This window comes from Chrysochloris asiatica, unplaced genomic scaffold (assembly GCF_000296735.1).
Source record: "Chrysochloris asiatica unplaced genomic scaffold, ChrAsi1.0 scaffold00070, whole genome shotgun sequence".
NCBI lineage: Eukaryota > Metazoa > Chordata > Mammalia > Afrosoricida > Chrysochloridae > Chrysochloris > Chrysochloris asiatica.
In genome coordinates, this window is record NW_006408588.1 from 15,294,389 (window position 1) to 15,316,525 (window position 22,137).

Below are 22,137 nucleotides of genomic sequence, written 5' to 3' on the forward strand. Positions count from 1 at the left end.
GGCGCCGCCCCAGACTGGCTGTAGCATGGGCGACGCGGCCGAAGGATACCGTGAGGCAGGATGCTCAAGCTCCCGCAGCCCGGGTTCAGGGGGGAAGCGCCGCAGGGAGAGGAGTGCAAGCCCAAAGGCTCGCGCAGTCTCGGCAGGAGGATGTAGTTGGAGGCGGGCTGACAAAGCCTCTGCGAGCGCGGGTTGTGCTGGAGCCCGGGCGGCAGCCGGCGGAGGGCTGAGCCCACAGGCAGGTCACGGATCTCGGGCTCGGTGACGCTCGGACCGCCGTCGCCCCCGCTGGCCCCAGGACCCCACAGCCAGCGGTGTCCCCCACCCGCCCACCGCCCACCCGGCGCGACTCCGGCCCTCCTCGCGCATGCGCTTCGTCCCCCCCTTAAAGGGCCAGCGCATTCCCGACTGGTCCTCAGCCTCCCGCAGCCATCCTTCCGCCTGCAGTTATCTCAAGGATGCAGTGGGCCTCAGGTCCCTTCTTCAACTCGTTCTCAGGATACCAGGAAGCCTGAGAGGAGCTGCAAAAAAAGTTTACAAAGTGCTAAACGGACCGCACATCCTTTGAGATTCCGAGATTCCGGGAGCAGAAGACCGACTGCTCCGCAGGGGCCCTCAGAGTGTAGAAGTGAGAGCATTGGCCTTGGCCACCCCGGGTCAGCTCTTAATTTGCTGCGGACATTTTCCAAGTCTTCCCTCAGTATGGCTGTTTCCCCAAGTGTCAATCGAGTTGGTAACACTGGGTAAGCGCACAGCCTTCTCAGAGCAGTTCCTTAAGGGAGGGGCATCTTTGGCAATGAGAGGGTTCAACTATCCCCATTTCACGCAGATGCTCTGAACCTCCTTAAGAGTGGGATGAGGACTGCTGGGGTTACCCAGCTCTGAGTACCCCATCACCGCGGATTGTGTGATTGTGCGGAAGGGATGCTACGTCCAGGTTACAGGGATTCAGAGGAAGATGAAAGTATAACTCATTGTGTGCGCTCCTGGACACACTCTCAGCCTTCCCTCATCCCATTAAGGGCAAACAGTGCGCAGAAACCAGTGACTTTAGTAAAAAAAAAAAAAAAAATGTGCGTGTGCGTGTTCTAGCACATGTACACTTAAAAAAACTCTTTCCCTCCTTCCCACCGGTAGTGTTAATAACAGTGAGGGATGAATTTAAATTCCTAGGCCCCAGTCGGTAGGTAGCTTCGGATTCCTTCTGGCAAGGGGAGGCCCATTACATCCTGCATTCAGCCAGGACCAGAGGAGGCCTTAGAGAATTCCCAAGTCCTCAGTGACTTCCCATCTGTTGTTTAAAATTGTCCTGGTTCTGTTCTTCCTTGATGTCCTGAGCCCCAAGTGGCATCTTGCTACCTCTAGGGTTAGAAACCAAAAGTGAACAGTGATGTAGAGGGTCCTAGTCCGAGAAAGTTAGTAAAGTAGGCATCTTCTAAAGCTCTCTGAAGTAAGACTGTGAATATGTAAAAAGCTAGACACTCCCAACTAAGCCTCATTATGGTATAAGTGGGAAAACCCAGTCTCAGAGAGTAAAATAATTTCCTAAGTTCAAGTTGTTGTTAAGTGCCATGGAGTCAGTTCCGGCCCATAGTGACCCTGTACAGGGTTTCCGAGGCTGTTACGTTAGCAGAAAGTCTCATCTTTCTCCCGTGGAACAGCTGGTAGTTTCAAACTGCTGACCTTAAAGTTCGCAGTCCGATTTGTAACCACTACTACACTACCAGAGCTCCTTCCTAATCCCAAGTTGTTGTTGTTAAGTGCCGTCAAGTCAATTCTGATCCATAGCGACCCTGTATAGGGTTTCCAAGGAGCAGCTGGTGAGCTTGAACCACCTACCTTGCAATTCAAACAGCTTTGCAGTGTGGCGCATTAACCCACAGAGCCACACCAGGACTCCAAGCTCAAGCAGCAGATGTGAATTTGATCTGGCATCTTCTTCAGATGCTTAGCTTCCACCCTGCAACACCATTCAACCTTCTATCCTTTCAAAGAACAGCAACTAGCCAGCTCCACTGTGCTCTGTCCAAATTTCTCACTCAGAAATTGAGAGATAATAAATGACCAATGTTGATTCACATCAGGGAGATTTGGGCAATTTGTTATGCAGTGTTAGAAAGCTAATCCCCGTGTCCTGAAGTGATAAATAATAAAATAACTTTTAGGGTATTCATTCTAACTTTCAATCCAAAACCACCAAACTGACTGCCATCTAGTCGATTCTGACTCATAATGAACCTCCCTCCACCCCCCACCTCCTGTGTGGCGTTTCTGATTTCTACAGAGGAGAAAGCCTCATCTTTCCCCTCAGAGCAGCTAATAGGTTTAAATTGTTAATCTTGTGATTAGCAGTCCAGTGTCTATCCTATAGCACCAGATTTATTGAGCACCTTCTTTATGTTGACTTTTGTACCAGGCAGTGGGGATACTGTATTGAATGGGAGGAATGGGGTCATTGCTTTAGTAGGATTTACACTCTATTAGTGTGAGAGATAGTGGAGCATGATTTTCCTAAAGTGTTCTGCCAGTGCAGGTAGTGATAGGAATGCACACCCAGGGCAACTTTCGGGTCAGGAGGGAGCTGGGGAGTCAACCCAATAATGAAGGAAAGAAGAGAAGAGTACAGAAGTGGGAAAGAGTAAGTGGTAGGCAAGGAGGGGGCATGCAAATAGATAAAAGAATATTGAAGCTGGAAAGGAAAGTGTCTAGTTCAACTCTGTGTTACTCAAAATCCCAGAGAGGACCAGTTCATTGCCTGGAGTTGCCCTGTTTATAAACCGAAGCCGGATCTTGAATTCATCACTAAATCTTCTCATGACTTCCCCGCCATGAAACAACATCTCAGTTTCCCCAAGTGTCAGTCAAGTTCAAAGCTTTCATGCTGTGCTCTGATCACAAAAACTCTGCAAGAAGTTAAGATTTACTTAATTCCTATTTTACAGATGAAATGATGCAATTTAAGCATCGAGTACAGGAGCTAGCAAGAAGCTCTGGTAGCATAGTGAATTATGAAATGGCCTACTAACCACAAAATCAGCACTTCAAATCTACCAGTCGCTCATTGGGAGAAAGATGAGACTTTCTGCTCCTGTAAATATTTACAGCCTTGGAAATATTACATACCACCACTTGTCTGTCAGTTTGTCATACTGTGTGACTTGTGTGTTGCTGTGATTCTGGAAGCTATGCCACCAATATTTTAAAAACCAGCAGTGTCACCCATGGTAGACGGGTTTCAGCTGAGCTTCCAGAAAAAGACTAGGATGAAGAAGAGATGGACTACTTCCGAATAGATAGTCACCGAAACCCTTATGAATAGCAGGGGAACACTGTCAGATAGAATATTGACTATTGAAACATGATGAAGAGCACCAGAATATTGTCAGATATATTGCAGGAAGATGAGCCCCTCAGGTTGGAAGGCACTCAAAATATGACTGGGGAAGAGCTGCCTTCTCAAAAAGCTTTCAGGACCTTCATTTGCTGATGGGGCACAACTCAAAATGAGGAGAAACAGCTGTAAATATCCATTAATAGAACATGGAATGTACAAAGTATGAATTTAGGAAAATTGGAAGTTGTCAAAAATGAAATGGAATGCATAAAGATAGATATCCTAGGCATTAGTGAGCTGAAATGGACTAGTTTGGTCATTTTGAATCTGACAACCACATGGTGTACTATGCCAGGGATGACAAAGTAAAGAGGAATGGCATCACGTTCATCATCAAAAAGAACATTTCAAGATCTATCATGACACACAATACTGTCTGTGATAGAATAATATCCATACACCTACAAGGAAGACCAATTAATACATCTATTATTCAAATTTATACACCCATCACTAAAGCCAGTGATGATTAAGTTGAAGAATTCTACCAACTTCTTTAGTCTGACATTGATTAAACATGAAACCAAAATGTACTAATAATTATTGGTGATTGGAATGCAAAGGTTGGAAACAAAGTGGAAGGATCATCTTTGGAAAATATGGCCTTGGTGATAGAAACGATGCTGGAGAAGGCATGATAGAATTTTGCAAGACCAATGACTTCTACATTGCAAATACCTTTTTAAAACAAAATAAAAGATGACTACACACCTGGACCTCACCAGATGGAATAGACAGAAATCAAATTGACTACATCTGTGATAAGAGACGGTGGAAAAGCCATATTATCAGCCAAAACAAGGCCAGGTGCACATTGTGGAACAGATGATTGATTGCTCCTATGCAAGCTCAGATTGAAGCAGAAGAAAATTAAATCCACGAGAGACAAAACAGTCTTTTCTGTGAATGTACAATTAGCTGCAGTAAGAATGAATTAGCATTCCAGTGAGGACTAAGCCCCAAATGAGAAACTCTTCAGTTAAAACACATTAATGATTGTATCACAGAGATGATAAATACCGAATGCAGTCAGCTCTTCAACCTGGATGCATGGAGAGAGAGAGTGGTCACTCCTATGCCCCTCCATTAAGCAGAACAGAAAAGTTGAAGAGTCCCATTGATTACACTAGAAGAGAAGTCCCTATGGATTGCTCTATCTTGACCACAAGGATGCTTAATGTCTAGAATATGGTTCCTGTGCAGGGACCAAGGAACGGTGTTTGTCCTCCTAGAGTCTGGATCCTTAAAGGCTTGGTGTGACCCTCCCAGTAAATTGCTGGCCCAAGGGCCTGAACATATTCTACCTGAATTTAGAGATCATCTCAAGAATAGATTTGATGGTTAGTCAATGGTGACTGAAGACTGGAGAAGGTCATTAAAAAGACAAGAATGAAGAAAGAGACAAAAGTGGATGTCAGAAGAAACTCTGAAACTTGATCTCCATCATAGAGATGTTAAAGCAAATGGAAGAAATGAGGAGGTAAAATTGCTGCAAAGAACATTTCAAAGGGCATCTTGAGAAGACAAAGTCAGATATTATAATGTAATGTGCAAAGATCTGGAGTCAGAAACCCAAAAGGGAAGAACATGCTCAGCATTTCTCGAATAAGCCTCCAGGAAATGATGGAACACAAATTGAAATCTTTTAACAAAATTTTGTGGCACTGGAGGTACTCACTCTTCTATGCCAAGAAATTTGGAAAACAGCTACCAGGCCAACTGATTGGAAGAGACTGTATTTATACCCATTCCAAAGAGAGGTGACCCAACACAGAAATCATCAGATAATATCACATGCAAGTAAAATTTTGCTGAAGATAATTTTTAAATGATGGCAGCAGTACACACAGGGAACAGCCAGAGGTTCAAGCTGGATTCAGACAAGGAATGAGGGATATCATTGCTGACTGTTAGGTGGATCTTGGCTGAAAGCAGAGAATACCAGAAAGATGTTTACCTTGCTTTATTGACTATGCAAAGGCTTTCGATTATGTGGATCATGACAAGCTATGGACTACATTGTGGAGAATGAGTGTTCTGGAACACACGATTGTGCTCATGAGGAACGTTTACATAGATCAAGAGGCAGTCATTTGAACAGAACAAGGGAACACTGTATGGTTTAAAATTAGGAAAAGTGTGCACCAGGTTGTATTCTTTCACCGTACTTATTCAATCTGTATGCTGAACAAATGATCTGAGAAGTTGGATTATATGAAGAAAAATGTGGCATTAGAGTTGGAGGAACCTGCGATAAGCAGATGATAAAACCTTGCTTGCTGAGAGCATAGAGGACTTAACATACTAATGAAGATCAAAGACCACAACTTTCAGTATGGGTTACACCTCAATGTAAAAAAAAACCCCAAAAATCCACCCCCATATCCTCATCATTGGACCAATAAATAACATTAAGATAAATGGACAAAAGCTCAAAATTGTCAAAGACTTTATTTGCTTGGATCAACCATCAACACTCATGGAAGAAGAAGTCAAGAAATCAAACAATGTATTGCATTAGGCAAGTCTACTGCACAGACCTTTTTAAAGTGTTGAAGAGCAAAGATGTCAGCTTGAGGACTAAGGTGCGCCTGACCCAAGCCATGATATTTTCAATAACCTCATATGCATGTAAAAGTTGTACAGTTAATAAGGAAGACCGTAGAAGAATTGATGCATTTGAGTTATGGTGTTGGAGGAGAATATTGAAAGTACCATGGGCTGCCAAAAGAACCAACACACCTGTGTTGGGAGAAGTATAGACAGAATGCTCCTCAGAAGCCATGGTGGCCAGATTTCATCTCTCATACTTCAGACATATTATGAGGAGGGACCAGTCCCTGGAGAAGGGCATTGTGCCTATTAAAATGGAAAGTCAGGAAAATGGAAAGCCCCAACGAGATGGATTGACACAATGGCAACAGCAACAGGCTCAAATGTAGGGATTGTGAGATTGACGTAGTACCAGACAGTGTTTCGTTCTGTTGTGCCTAAGCTTCCTATGAGTTGGTAGTGACTCGATGACACCTAACAACAATGAATGGGAGCTGACTTGGTGACACACAACCACCAACACAGGAGCTGTCATGTCAGAACTGTTGAGTACCAGTGACTTGATGACAAGAATAATGATGATAAGATGCCTAGCTCACATCGTATATTACTTTTGTTAATGTCATACTCTGGACGAATGCTCTGTAAAGTAGCACACAGCATTTTAGGACCTCCACATTTGGATGAACCCATTCCTACTCATGTTCTATCCTTGCGTCATTAAAAATTCTCTGGGAGGAGAGCTGTGTTTATAGTAGCTAGACACTGTGTCTGTGCTGTCCAATGTGGTAGTTACAAGCCATATTCTGTTATTGAGTGCTGTCCGGTCAATTTCAACCCACAGCGACTGGTGAGCTTGAACCATCGACCTTGTGGTTCAAAGTGACTTTGCATTCCAGCGCATTAACCCACAGCACCACAGCAAGGACTCCATGTAGGGCTATTTAAAGTCACATTTAATTGATATAATAAAATATTCAGTTCCTCAGTCATCTTAGGTATATTTCAAGTGCTCAGTCGCCACATGTGGCTACTATATTAAAGGATACAGATTATAAAACAATTTTATCATTACAGAAATTTCTGCAACTCTTTTTCTCTTGTTTTCTTCTTTTACTTCCCAAATTATAAGTATAGAAACAGCCAAGAAGGTGAATCAGTCTTCATTCAATCATCTATTCAGTAACAGGTACTGTCTAAACATTGCTGGCACCAGAGTTACTTGAGAGGGTTTTGGAGAGCTGATGCTTTGGAACTCCTGGAGTCCCAAAAGGAATTCTTAACAGTATTGAGGTCCCTGGGTGTTGTAAACAGTTTGTTGCTGTTGTTTTTGTTAAGTGCCATCGAGTCGGTTCCGACCTATATCAACCCTGTATAGGATTTCCAAGGAGCCGCTGGGGATCTGGAACCACCAGCCTTGCAGTTCAAACTGACTTTGCAGTCCAGTGCATGAACCCACAGCACCACACCAGGACTCTGGGCCACTAACTGTAAGGCTGGTTGTTCAAACTCATGCACCATGAAAGCAAGGCCTGGCTATCGGCTTCCATAAAGATTATAACCAAGAAAACCACGTGGAACCATTGTACTCAGTAACATGTGACGTTGGAATTGACTGGGTGGCAATGAGTTTGGGTCTTTTGGTTTAACAGTACTCTGGTCCCACCAGTGTAATTAGTTTGGGGCTTGGGCACTAACCCTTTAGAAGAGTTCTCCAGGTGATGGTAATTAATGTGCAGCAGGACTGGAGAACCAATACAATCTAGTCAGACACGCCCTGGTGGTACAGCTGTTAAGTGCTTGGCTGTGAACCAAAAGGTCGGTGATTTGAATCTATCAGCCACTCGGAAGGAGAAAGATGTGGTAATCTGCTACCATGAATCTTATGTTGTTGTTAGGTGGCATCGAGTTGGTACCAACTTATGTACAACAGAATGAACACTGCCCAGTCCTGTGCCAACCTCACAATCATTGTTACGCCTGAGCCCATGCTGCTGCCACTGTGTCAATCCATGTTGTTGGGTGTGTTCCTCTTTGTCGCTGACTCTCCACTTTACCAACCATGGTGTCCTTCTCCAGGGACAGTTCCCTTCTGATAATATGTCAGAAGTACGAGAGACAAAGTCTGGCCATCCTGGCTTCTAAGGAGCATTCTGGCTATACTTCTTCCAACACAGGTGTGTTGTTGTTTGGCAACCACGGGACTTTTAATATTCTCCTCCAATACCATAACTCAAATGCATCAATTCTTCTATGGTCTTCCTTATTCACTGTGCAGCTTTCACATGCATTATTGAAAATATCATGACTTGGGCCAGGCACACTTGGTCCTCAAACTGACATCTTTGTTCTTCAATGCTTTAAAGAGGTCGCATACAGTAGATTTGCCTAATGCAATACATTATTTGATTTCTTGACTGCTGTTGATGGTTGATTTGATCAAAATGAAGTATTTGACAACTTCCATCTTTTCTTCATTTATCTTGAAGTTATTTTTGTTTTCTTTACATTAAGGTGCAACCCATACCAAAGTCTTTGGTCTTTGAAGATCAAAGATAAATCTTAGAGGCTTAGAAAATGCTATGGGGCAGTTCTCCTCTGTCATGTGGGATGACTATGAGTCAGAGTCTACTTGACAGCAATGAGTTTGAAGGTTTGTCTGACAGCTGAGACGATTGTTTCAGATAACCTGAAAACCTGAGCTGCTGCCTTTGACTTCTACTCCAGGGGACGTTCTACAAGATCAGAGGGTTTTCCAAGGATCTGGCATCTGTCTAAATTGAATGCAAAATTCCTAGAGGAGAAAGAAGTCTACTTTTCTTGAATCCAAATGGAATCCTGCTCACTTCAAATAAAGTGCCCAGAGAACTTCAAGTTTGGGGTTCATTTAAAATAGTTTATTTCTCAAACTGCTGGTGTGTTTTCCAGCGGGAACTGCATCATTTAGCCAAGTTGGCAAAATCCTTATAGAAAAGAACTACCATTTCCGGGTGTCTGTCAGCCTGTCAGGTAGTTTACATGCACACTTTCTTTGAATCCCAGGGCAACGATGCAGACACGTTTACAGATGAGGAAACTGCGATTCAAGAAGCTAAGGATGAAAACGTGTCCAAGTTGGCAGAGCTGGGACTCCAACTTGAGAGTCGGTGTACCTGCACCACCTGTAACAACCCCAGAGCTGAGAGTCGGGGCCTCTGGCAGGCTTCCATGTAGAAAAGGACTCTGGGTAGGTGAGACGCCATCCTTGATTGTGTCCGTGGAAGCTCAGAGCTGATGTGATGTGGCACTTGTTCCCTGTGCTTAGCGAGAGTACTGGAGGCATGAAGGGCAGGGGTCTGTGGGTAAGACAGATAAAGGAATTAGGAAAGGGTTCCTCTTTGCGTTGGTGGCTCTGCTGGGATTCCTTTTACTGAGGGATTTGGAGGAAACAGCTAAGAGTAATGTTGTACCTGGTGTCAGCGCGAGACAACTAGCAATTATGGTGCCTATCTGGTGTAAGCTTTGTCTATTCTTGGCCTGGATTCCTGTGGGCTGGCAGAGTGTTTGTGTAGCTGGGTATCTTTGCAATCTGAGTCCCTGTCTGATACTTCCTGGGCAGCCTGACCTGACCTGGTCTGGTCGGGGGCAGGGAGAGACGGGAAGAGTCCGGACTCATTGTGTCAAGTCGTGGGGAGAGATTTCACTTCTGCCTGTCCCCGGGGGCCACCTTGCACAGTAAGAAGAGATCCAGGCTTTGAAGAGGAGTTAGGGCTGGACTTAGAATGGATCAAGCCTTGACTGTGTGACATTTACAGGTCTAGCAGTCCTGGTGTGGAACTGTGGCATAAAGCACTGGGCCACAAGGTCGGTTTGAACCACAAGGTTGGTGGTTCAAACATCCCAGCTGCTCCATGGAAACTCATATACAGGGCCGCTATGAGTCGAAACCGAGTCTACAGCACTTAACAACAATAGGAGGAAGCAAAGTGACGATTTGCCATAGAAAAACCATAGCCCACCAAAGTTGACGGACTCTTAGAGATCTTCTGGTCCAGCTCTCATCCCACAGATGGGAAACTGAGGTTCAGAGAGGTGACAGGACTCATTTGTAATTGCCAGTTAGCGGCAGGGGTCACACCAGAATTAGGTCTCCCCTACTTGGCCCAGTGTATTTTCCCCAATGTGTTCTCCTAGCAGGGGAGAAGCTAGCTTTGGAAGAACTTTGAAAGCTGGCCTTCCTACCTTGTTTGTGTCCATCAGTGGCTGAGCATGGGGGCGTGGCTTTAGGGTGGCTCTGTTCCACTTCTGGAAGACTGGATGATGCCCACTGTTCTTTTCCAGGCAAATCCCGCAGAGTTTCTATGTCAGAAGATTGGTGATTTCTGAGAATGTGTATCTCTAACAAGTTCCCAGGTGCTGCTGCTATTGGTCCAGGACTTCACTGTGAGAATCACTGGGTTAAAGTATATGTTTCAAAGGGGTACAAGTATGCTCTCAGATAAATATAAACTGGACCTGTTTGCCCCTTGGGCTTCTTTCTTCATGAGCTGTAGCAGGTTTGGCCAGGGACCAAAGTGGCAGATTATCAAGTTGGTCATCCAGGAATGGTCATCCTATTGCAATTGCTTCTAAGCAGTGTTCAACAGCTCTGAATGTCTCTGAAAGAATCCCACAAAGGTCCCTGTATGGTCCCGGAACTGAGTGATAGGAATCCAGGCACCATAATAGTTGGGTGTTTAAAACCAAATTGCTCCAGGTCCAACATTGTTCTTAGCTGTTTTCTCCAAATGCATTAGTAAAAGGGTGAGCCAGAGGCTGCAGTGGGATGCTGGTACATCCTGAAAATGAGACCATAATCATGTCACTAGTTGCAGAACTATAGGCTCATCTGGGCAACTGAGTTTGTTTCTTAAACCATTGGTGCACTATTATTAAGAACTCAGCTACTAACCAAAGATTGGAAGTTCAAACCTAGCCAGAGGTACCTCAGAAGAAAGACCTGGCAATCTGTTTTGACATATCACAGCCCTAAAAAGCCTGTGGACTGCACTTCTCCTGTGCACCCATGGGGTTTCCAGGAGTTGGAATTGACTCAATGGCGACTGATTTGGTTTTCTTTGGTTTGATTATGTGAATTGTATAACCTTAGGTGCCAGGCGCTCTGGTAGCGTAGTGGTTATGAGTTGCGCTGCTAACCTCAAGGTCAGAAGTTTGAAACTACCAGCTGTTCTGTGGGAGAAAGATCAGGCTTTCTGCTCCTGTAAAGATTTATACCCTCAGAACCCTATGCAGGTTCGCTATGAGTCAGAACCAGCTCCACTGCACATAACCACCACCAATACAAAGATCAGTGAAACATCACTGAGGCGTTTTGAGGGTTCTATCTAGTAAGACTTGTCCCAGTATTAATTTATTTAATAACAATTAAATAACATTTGCTATGTTGTTATTGTTATTAAGTGCCATTGAGTTGGTTCCCACTCATAGCAACCCTGTATAGGGTTTCTGAGGAGCAGCTGGTTGGTTTGAACTACTGACTTTGAGGTTTGCAGTCCAGTTCTGATCCTACAGCACCACATTTGCTATGTACTTTGTGCTTTATATAGAGTCTTGGTGTGGTGCTGTAGGATAAGTGCTGGATTGCTAAACATAAGGTCTGTGGTTCAAACCCACCAGCCACTCTTCAGAAATCATATACGGGATTGCTATGAGTTGGAACCGACTTGATGGCACTTAATATCAACAAAAGTAGGTGCTTTATATATAGTGTTTTATGCAATCCATACCATCATCCTGCACATAAGGCTTCTGATTTCCACTCTTTGGAAGAGGAAAGGCTGCAGAGAGGTGAGATGATGGTTTCTGGGTGACAGCCAGCAAGTGGCTGAGCTGGAACTCAGAGCCTGTGTCCTTTCTGCTTGACTAGGAGGCCACCAGCTAACTGCAGTGCTGTGCAGGACAGAAGCAGGCCAACTGACAACACAGACTCCATGAGACACTGGAGGGGTGGAGGAAGGAGAAATTGGGTTTGGTATTGGGCGCTATTGATATTTGGGGCTGTATAATCTCTTGTTGGAGTCCTGGTGTGGTATTGTGGGTTAATGCGTTGGACTGCAAAGTTGGTTTGAACCGCAATGTTGGTGGTTCAAGCTCACCAGTTGCTCCTCAAAAACTCTATACAGGGTTTCTATGGATTGGAACCCACTTGACAGTGCTTAACAACAACAACAGTCTTGTTGTGAGGGACTGCTTGTGCATGGGAGGACGTTTAGCAACACTCCTGCTCTACCCATTAGATGCCATAAGCAATTCTCCAGGGTTTTTTGTTATAAATACACATGTTTGGTGAGCGAGGGGACAGAAGGCAGAGAAAGAACTGTATACAGCTGGTAGAAGCTGGATGCCACACAGAGATGTGTCCAAGTCCAAGGTGCACTGAAGCCATTGGCAAAGAATAAGGCTCTGGGAATTGGTAGAATACAAATGGAAATCTTTCAACAAATGATGTAACATTGGAGTCACTCATTCATCTATACCAAGCATGGCAAACTGGACAGCAGTCTGGGATTGGTAACACTTGGTTGATTGGCGAGAGACTGCAGAGGGTCTTGTGCAGGGCTGGGGAGGCCTGGACACCCAGAGGCTCCCTGCCTCGAGGTTTCTGGGTGATGGTGGTGGCGGCAGCTATGGACTCAGCTCACTGGTCATGCAGGGCCTTGCTGGCAAATGCAGGCAGCACAAAGGCAGCCTGAAAACCAGAAGAGTTGTGTGATGACATCAAGAACATCACACAGGAAGAAAGCAAAAGGTCATTAAGAAGACAAGGAAAAAAGAAAAGACTAAAATGGATGTCAGAAGAGACTCTAAAACTTACTCTCCAGTGTAGAGATGCTAAAGCAAATGGAAGAGATGAGGAGGTAAAAGAGTTGAACAGAAATTTCAAACGGCAGCTTGAGAACACAAAACCAATGGTTATAATGAAAGTGCAAACACCTGGAGTTAGAAAACCAAAAGGGAAAAACATGCTCAACATTTTTAAAATGGAAAGAACTGAGGAAAAAATTCAAGCCTTGACTGAAATACTGAAGAATTCTTGGGCAAAATATTGAATGATGCAGAAAGCATCAAAAGAAGATGGAAGGAATACACAGAGTCACTGTACACAAAAGAAATGATTGATGTTCAACCATTTTAAGAGGTAGCATATGATCAAGAGCCAATGGTACTGAAGGAAGAAGTCCAAGGTGCACTGAAGGCATTGGCAAAGAATAAAGCTCTGGGAATTGGTAGAATACAAATTGAAATCTTTCAACAAATGATGCAGCATTGGAGTCACTCATTCGTCTATACCAAGAAATTTGGGCAACTGATTGGAAGAGATCCATATTTGTGCCCATTCCAAAGAGAGGTGACCCAACAGATAAGGGAAATCATCCAACAATCTCATTAATATCGCATGCAAGTAAAATTTTGCTAAGATAATTAAAAAACACATCAATAGAGAACTGCCAGAGATCCATGCTAGATTCAAACAAGGACATGGAATGAGGGATATTAGTGCTGATGTCAGATGGATCTTTACTGAAAGCAGAAAATACCAGAAAGATGTTTACCTGAGTTTAATTGACTATGCAAAGACTTTTGACTCTGTGGATCATGACAAGCTATGGACAACACTTTGAGAATGAGTATTCCAGAACACTTAATCGTATCATGTGGTTGTTGTTGTTGTTAGGCGCCATCAAGTCAGCACCCTATGTACAACAGAACAAAACACTGCCCTGTCCTTGGCCAACCTCACAATTGTTGCTACACCTCAGCACATCACTTTCGCCACTGTGCCAATCCATCTCATTGGGGGTCTTCCTCGTTTTCTTTGACCCACCACTTTACCAAACATGATATCCTTCTCCAGTGACTGGTCCCTCCTGACACTATATCCAAAATATGAGAGACGAAGTTTGATCATCCAAGTTTCCAAGGAGCACTCTGGCTGTACTTCTTCCAACACATATTTGCTCTTTCGGCAGTCCATGGTACTTTTAATATTCTCCTCCAACACCATAACTCAAGTGTATCAATTCTTCTGTGTTCTTCCTTATTCACTGCTTAACTTTCACATGCATATGAGGTTATTGAAAATACCATGGCTTGGGTCAGGTGCACCATAGTCCTCAAACTGGCATCTTTGCTCTTTAATATTTTAAAGAGATCTTGTGCAGCAGATTTACCTAATGTAATATGTCATTTGAATTCTTGACTGCTGCTTCCATGACTTTTGATGGTTGATCCAAGCAAAATGTAGTCTCTGACAACTTCAGTCTTTTCTCTATTTATATGGATGTTTATTGGACCAGTCATAAGTAACCTGTAGTTAGATCAAGAGGCAGTCATTCAGACAGAACAAGGAGACAATGAATGGTTTAAAAGCAGGAAAGGTGTGCACCAGGGGTGTATTCTTTCACCATATTTATTCAATTTGAATGCTGAGCAAATAATCCAAGAATTTAGACTTTATGAAGAAGAATGTGGCATCAGGATTGGAGGAAGGCTAATTAACAACCTGCAATATGCAGATGATGCAAACTTGCTTGCTGAAAGGGAAGGGGACTTAAATACTTACTCATAAACATCAAAGACCAGAGCATTTGGTAAGGGCTGTACCTCATTGTAAAGAAAGCAAAAATTCTCACAACTGAACCTATACATGACATCATGCTAAATGGAGAAAAGGCCTATACAAAGAAAACAGCAAAACACTACTATAAGAAACCAAACGAGACTTATAAAAATGGAAGACCATACCATGCTCATGGATAGGAAGACTTAATATTGTGAAAATATCAGCTCTACCCAAAGCAACCTACAAATATAATGCAATCCCAATCCAGATTCTAATATTATTTAAAGATTTGGAAAAACTGATCATAATCTTACTATGGACAGGAAAGAGACATTGGAGAAGCAAAGCATTGCTTAAGATGGACAAAGTTGGAGGTCTCTCACTCCCTGATCTCAAAATTTACTACACAGTCACAGTGGTCAAAACAGCCTGGTACTGGTACAATGAAAGATATATAGATTAATGGAACAGAATTGAGAATCCGAAAGTAAATTCATCCACATACAGTCAGCTGATCTTTGACAAAGGGCCAATCATATTAAATTGGGAAGAGATAGTCTCTTCAACAAACAGTGCTGACAAAACTGGAAAATCATTCAGAGAAGAATGAAACAAGACCCGTATCTCACACCACGTGTAGAGATACAGTCCAAACTCTTTAACTGGGCTTAAACAGACCTTCACATTCTGGTCCCTGTCTACCTCTCTATCTTCTGCCATACTTTCTAACCCTTCAGTTGCTTCCATGACTCACAGCCCCTAGTCTTCAATTGGTATCCCTGGGCGATATAAATGGTTTAGGTCTCAACTACTAATCCAAAGCTCAGAGGTTCAAGTCAGCCTAGAGATGCCTTTGAAGAAAGGCTTAGCGATCTACTTCCAAAAAGAAAACATCCATTGAAAACCCTGTGGAGAACAGTTCTACTCTGAATACATGGGCTTGCCATGAGTCAGAGTTGACTTGAAGGCAACCGGTTAGTCTTAGATTCTGAGCATTAGCACATCCCTCTACCTGATGCATTCATTCTTTCTCTTCCTCTCTCTTTCCTTGGTTGGCCAAGTCCCACTTACCTTTCATATCTCAGTTTGAACTTCCATTCCTTCAGGAACCTGTGATCCTGGACTCCTTAGACTGAGAGCAATCACCTTGCCAAAACTCACTCTCAATGGCTCTTTCCTTCCCCCTTTTAAAACATCCTTATTCAGTATCTCTCCTTCTAACACCATGAGACTGAAGACCACTGTTTTTCTTGTTGACTACTGTGTCTCCTGCTCCTAGAACAGTGCTTGACCCAGAGAAAATGCCTGATCAATATTTATTAAATGTATAAATAAATAAACTTATAAATTAAAACCCCATACTTGAAAGGCTGATTTTGGTAAAGCCAAACCTTCTAAGTCTTTCAGTTTTGTCAAGATCATCAGTTCATGATGCACTGATGCAGTGCCTGAAACTCTAGGAGTTAGTGACTTCTCATAGTTACCAAGATTGGTGTTCCTTGATCAAAGGCTTGCCAGACTGGGCAGAGTAGGGCTGGGACATCTTCATTTATGAAGAAATTAAGCCAGTGGGTCATGGTATCATCTTTGCATGTGAAGGGCAGGTGATGGATCCATTCTCTTTGTAAACCAGAGAGCTACTTTGTTCTGAAAACCAGAGGCTTTTTCTTATGGATTGATTATAATAGAAAGTCATCTGATGGGCTAGACCAGCATCACTAGGAACAGCAAACTACCCAATGGGGGTCTTTTTAATTCCTAGGGTATTGCCAATGGAGGCTGCATTTGCGCCACACCCTTGCCAGCATTTGTTTTCTGTTTTTTGTTTTGAACATTGCTACTAATGATGGGGTGAGACAATATCTAATTGTTGTGTTGATTTGCATCTCTCTAATGGAGTCCTGGTGTGGCACTGTGGGTTAATGCACCAGACTGCAAAGCTGTTTGAACTGCAAGGACAGCAGTTCAAGCTCACCAGATGCTCCTTGGAAACCCTATACAGGGTCGCTATGGGCTAGAACTGACGGCACTTCACAACAAAAATGGAGTCCATGTGTGGCTCTGTGGGTTAATGCACTGGACCACAAGGTCAGCAGTTCAAGCTCACCAGCCACTCCTCCGAAACCCTATACAGGGTCACTATGAGTCGGAACTGACTCAATGGCACTTAACAACAACAATAGCTAATGATTGTAAACATTTCTTCATGTTTGTTGGCTGCCTGAATGTCTTCTTTGGTGAAGTACCTGTTCATGTCTTCTGACTATTTTTCAATTTGATTATTTGTCTTTTTCTTGTAAAGGTGTTGAAGTTTTCTATACATTTAGAGATTAGTCCCTTATCTGAACATTTTTCCTAGTTTATGGGCTCTTGTTCCACTCGTTTGCTGAAATCTTTTAGTGCACATAAGTGTCAAATTTTTAGGAGGTCCCAGTCATCAATTTTGTCTTCTGCTGTTCATAACTTTTTAGTTATGTTTGACAGTGTGTTTATGCCATGTATCAGAGGCCCTAATTCTGTTCTTAATTTTTCATTAATGATCTTAAAAGTTCTAGATTTTATATTTAGGTCTTTATTAAATGTTGAGAGTGTTATTGCATATGGTGTGAGATACAGGTCTTGTTTCATCTTTCTGCAAATGGATTTCAGTTTTGCTAGAGCCCTTTGTTGAACAGACTATCTTTTCCCCATCTAATGTATTTAGACTCTTAGTCAAAGATCATTTGACTGTGGAATACCTAAAAGGGGTTCTAGAACTTGCCCAGTGAAATAGGCCTCTTGCAGAGCCTTTGCAGTGTGTAGGACCTTACATGGAATCCCAAGTCCCATCCAGAACCTTCTGAGGTGGGACATTCCCACTAGAAAAGACAAGCAGACCAGCCTGGAACCGCTAGAGCAACAGAAAATACATCTTCAAAGAAAGAGCATCAGGAAAAACCCAAAACAAAAATGACAGCATGATTGGTTACTACAAGAATAAGCAAGTTGTTTGCCAGGAAGCCATCAAGGCAAGCAATCAAGTTCCTTCAGGATAAACTCCCCTCTAAGACTGAAACTCAAAGGGAACACATGAGTAGGTATGTAAGCTTGCTGACGACTACATTGGTCTATTGGTGAGTGGAAGACGAGGAAAGGCAGCAATGAAGAAATGGGCTGAATTCAACCACGTTCCATAGACTCCCAATGACCTGGAGAGGTGAGAGAGAAGCAGAAGGGCTGTTTGGTCCAAAGTGTGGTGAGACCTGGGTACACCTGAGCCCCTGGACAAGGATACAGACACAGAAGGCTAGAGCTGTAAGTGAAGCATCCAGCTGATATTGATTGAGAGGAGGTGCACAAGATCACCCAAAATTGCAGATAGTACCCACTTGACCTAGCCTCGATGGCTTAATAATCAGAACGTGACTAGAGGAAGATAAAAAAAAAAAAAGAAAAAAAAATTTTTGATAAAGGACACATGGGTAAAGTGTTACAATTTGATGAACTTGACCTATACTCATGGAGGTAGTAACTCTTAAGTACCAACAAAGATGGAAGGAGTCTTCACATCAAGAATCAATGCCATCCCCTCTATACACAGGGAGGATAGGGATGGGCAACTTAGACATTGGCTACCTGAACTGTTGTTGTTAAGTGCCATTGAGTTAGTTCCAACCCATAGCGACCCTATATACGGTTTCCAAGAAGCGACTGTTGAGCTTGAACCGCCGACCTTGCAATTCAAATGGCTTTGCAGTCTGGTGCATTAACCCATAGCACCAAACCAGGACTCCCATCTAAAATGAGGGGGTGATAAAGTGACTGGCTTACAAGGTTTCAAGGGGGGAATTTAGTTTGATACTGTGTGGGGGAAGAAAGTGTCGCCACTGAATAGTTTTCATCTTGTCTAGATGGGTCTGGTTAAAGGAGATGGGCATAAGATTCTTATGATTCAATAGTGAGTAATTGTTATCATGACTGATTGTGACTGTCTTGCAAAGTCTTTGCAAGAGGCCTATTTCACTGGGCAAGTTCTAGAACCCCTTTTAGGTATTCCAGTCAGTTATAGGCTGAAGACAGGCTTACAAGTTTTCTGTAATCATGTTTCCCAACATTCCTTTATATGCCACTCAAGTGTTTATTTTACAATAGTAGGCAAGGGAAACCAATATTCATAAGACAGTCAAGCATTTTAGTATTATTTCCCCTCTTCAAACTATGCCTAGAACCCTGTATCACAAAGCCCTGTTGTTCCAAGGTTAAGCATTCATCACTATTTACCTCTGTCCCACTTAGGCAATGTAAACCTATCTCAGTGTTCCCCTATATATCTTGTTCTTCCACCTCCCTAACCCCCTTCTTGTATTGCCCTCACCTTCCCCAACACCCAAACTAAACTCCCCACTCCAACCCCACTGTTGTGGTTACCTTATATTACATTAATTCTTCCCTCCATTTAAGACAGTCTATTTTATCCTGTAATCTACCTGGCCTTACCACCTGGATCTCTGTTCCTCTGTTTACCTTCTTTCACCTTGTATTTGTTTTGATCATAGACTGTCCTCCCAGATCCTCTGTTCTTGACTTTTTCATTTGTTGATTGAGTTCAGGGTGAAGCTGCCACATACGTCATTCTCTGGTTGTTGTCTGTTCTTATTGGTTCTCAGTCCACAGAATTCTGTTTAGAATGCTTTTCATAGCAGGGTTGGCTTTGGCAAAATCCCTTAGCTTCTGTTTATCCTGGAATGTTTTTATTACACCATTGTATTTGACTGACAGTTTTGCTGGGCAGAGGATTCTTGGTTGGCAGTTCTTTTCTTTCAGGGTTTTATATATGTCTCCCATTGCCTTCTTGCCTCCGTGGTTTCTGTTGAGAAATCGAGCTTAATCTGATTTGCTTGCCTTTGTATGTTATATTTCTATTTTCCCTAGATGTTTTCAGAATTCTGTCCTTATCTTTGATTTTGGAGGGCTTGATTATGATATGTCTTGGTGATTTTCTGTTAGGGTCTATCCTTCCTGGGGTTTGTTGAGCTTCTTGAAAGCTTTATCTTTTCGCTTTTGAGGATGTTAGGAAAGTTTTCTTCCAGAAGCTCTTCAACTATCTCCTCTGTGGATTTGTGTGATTCTTCCTGTTCTGGAATGCCAATAATTCTTAAGTTATTCCTTTTTCTGTTGTCCAACATGAATCTTAGGCCTTCTTCAGATTTTTTAAATCATTTTTTCTGCTTGCTCTTCTATCTTAGTAGTGTTGAGAGATTTATCTTCTAGCTCACTAGTTCTGGTTTCTATCTCTTTAATTCTACCCCTTTGCCCTTTCAGTGTATTGTCCATTTCTGATATTCTATTATTAATCATTTGGACCTCTTTCTGTAGGTTTTGAATTGTTTCCAATGCTGTATTTATCTTATTTGATTGTTCCTGTAGCACTTTCCTGACTTCTTCCTCATTTTTCTCAACTCCATTGTATACTGTTTATGATCATTTTTCTGAATTCCTTCTCAGGCATTTCCAAAGCCTGCCCATCTTCCAGTATGGAGTGTAGGTTTACTTCCAGCACATTTGCCTTAGTAACTTGATCTCGTTTCTGGACATGTGCTGATATGGTCATCTGTTTCTGGTTTTTGGGCATATTCAGGAGTTACGTGTGGCCTTAATACTTAGATGGGTGTGTATTTTGGTATTTTTTATGCTTCCTGATTGCCTCCAGGTAGAGGTGATCAGGAGATGGGCTTCCTTTTTCACTTTTCTTCCTGAGAAATTTCAAGATGCCACTGTTGGTCATTATGAAGTAACTCAGGATTTAATTTTCAGCCTACTTCCTTTTTAGTCCACCTGTCCCACTCCACAATCCCTGCTCAGGCCTTTTCCCCAGCGATAAACAATTCAGGGCCAGCTGTGGCCGTTTTGCACTGCCATTTGGTTTTAAGTGGAAATGGTCACTTTAAAATTTGAGGAGATCTGTGTGCATGCGTAGTAGAACCCTCCAGGGGGTGGGGATGGGTTATCCACTCACTCCAGCACCCCCTCTAGTCACCAGAATGGAGGTGCACAGCCAGCAAGAGACCAATGAACAGATACTAAAAAAAGAGTGTCCATACCTTTATCTCCACAGTTTTGCCAGGCGTCCTGGCTGCTCTGATCCTTGCTTCTGCTTGGTCTCTCACAAGATGGCGGCTCTGGGAGCAGCTGAGCATCCTGAATTAGAAAGCAATGGATTTCTTGCTCCTCCTACAAATTCCCCTAGCTGTAAGCCTTCCAACCTTCTAATATTCCTTTATATGTGGTTCAGAGTTCTGGCACCACCCTCTGAGCATGCTTGGTCTGGTATTCTGTGTTGTTACTAATGGAGCTCCTCACTGTACTTCCACCCAATCCACCATCTTGTTTGTTCTTCCAGTCAATTATTTTTTGTATAGTGCTTATGCATGGTCTTTTTATCTTTTTTTTTTTTTTTATGCTTCCTGTGTCATTTAATATTTTGCTAATTTTGTTGTTGTTGAGTGCCATCAAGTCAGTTCCTGTACAGGTCAACTCATAGCAATCTATACAAGGTTTCTGAGAAGCAACTGGTGGGTTTGAACCACTGACCTTGTGGTTAGCAATCTAGTGCTTATCCTATAGCGCCATACCAGGACTCCCATTTTGCCAGTAGAATCCTTCAATATTGTTACTCGAGGCTTGACTTTTTTCTTCAAGTCTTTAAGCTTAAGAAATGCTGAATGGGTTCTTTCCTTTTTGTTTCTAACTCCAGTCTTTAAACATTTCATTATAACATATTACTTTGTCTTCTGGACAAAGAAGATGTCTTCTGTTCACCTCTTTTAGTTCATCATTCCTTCCATTTGCTTTAACTACTCTGAGAACAAGTGTCAGAGTTTCTTTGGGCACTCATTTTGTTCTTTTTCTTTCCTGTCTTTTGAATGATCTTTAGTGTTCTCTGTGTATAATGTACTTGATGCCACCCCACAACTCGTATATTCATTTCTTTTTTTTTTTTGGAGTTGTAATTCTATATTTATTGCCATAGAAAAGTAATCACAACATATTATTGAGTGAACAAAGCAGGTTATAAAACAGCAGATATAACAAGTATATAAACTTGTATACTTAAATCTGTCAGGAAAGTTGTACATAAAAATATTAAAAGTGATTATCTTTGGGTTGGTGAAATTTCAGAGATTTCAATTTTCTTTTTTGTATTTTTTGAGGATATTTGTCTATGTTTGTTGATAACATAAACAAGATGTAATTTTTTAAGAGTACCAAGAGGAGTGTGTGAGGCTAAAGCATTGAGGTAGAACTGAATGTCAACACTAAGCAGTGATTTGTTTGCCCCCCAAAATAGCCAAGCAGGTGTTGCAGCAACTCTTCCTTCCACCCTTGCCTCAATGTCACTGAGGTGGGGTCTTCCCCACCAGATATAAGACCAGTGTGTAGATATTGAGGGGTGGAGGTCGTATGTTCATTGGTCATTAGTGTTCGATGTGTCATATCTATTCTAGATCGTTTCTAAATTCAGGCGGGATATACTCAAAGTTTTACTTTGAGTATTGTGGATTTGTTTATTTTCTTCAGTTTCATCCTGAACTTGTGTATGAGCAATTGA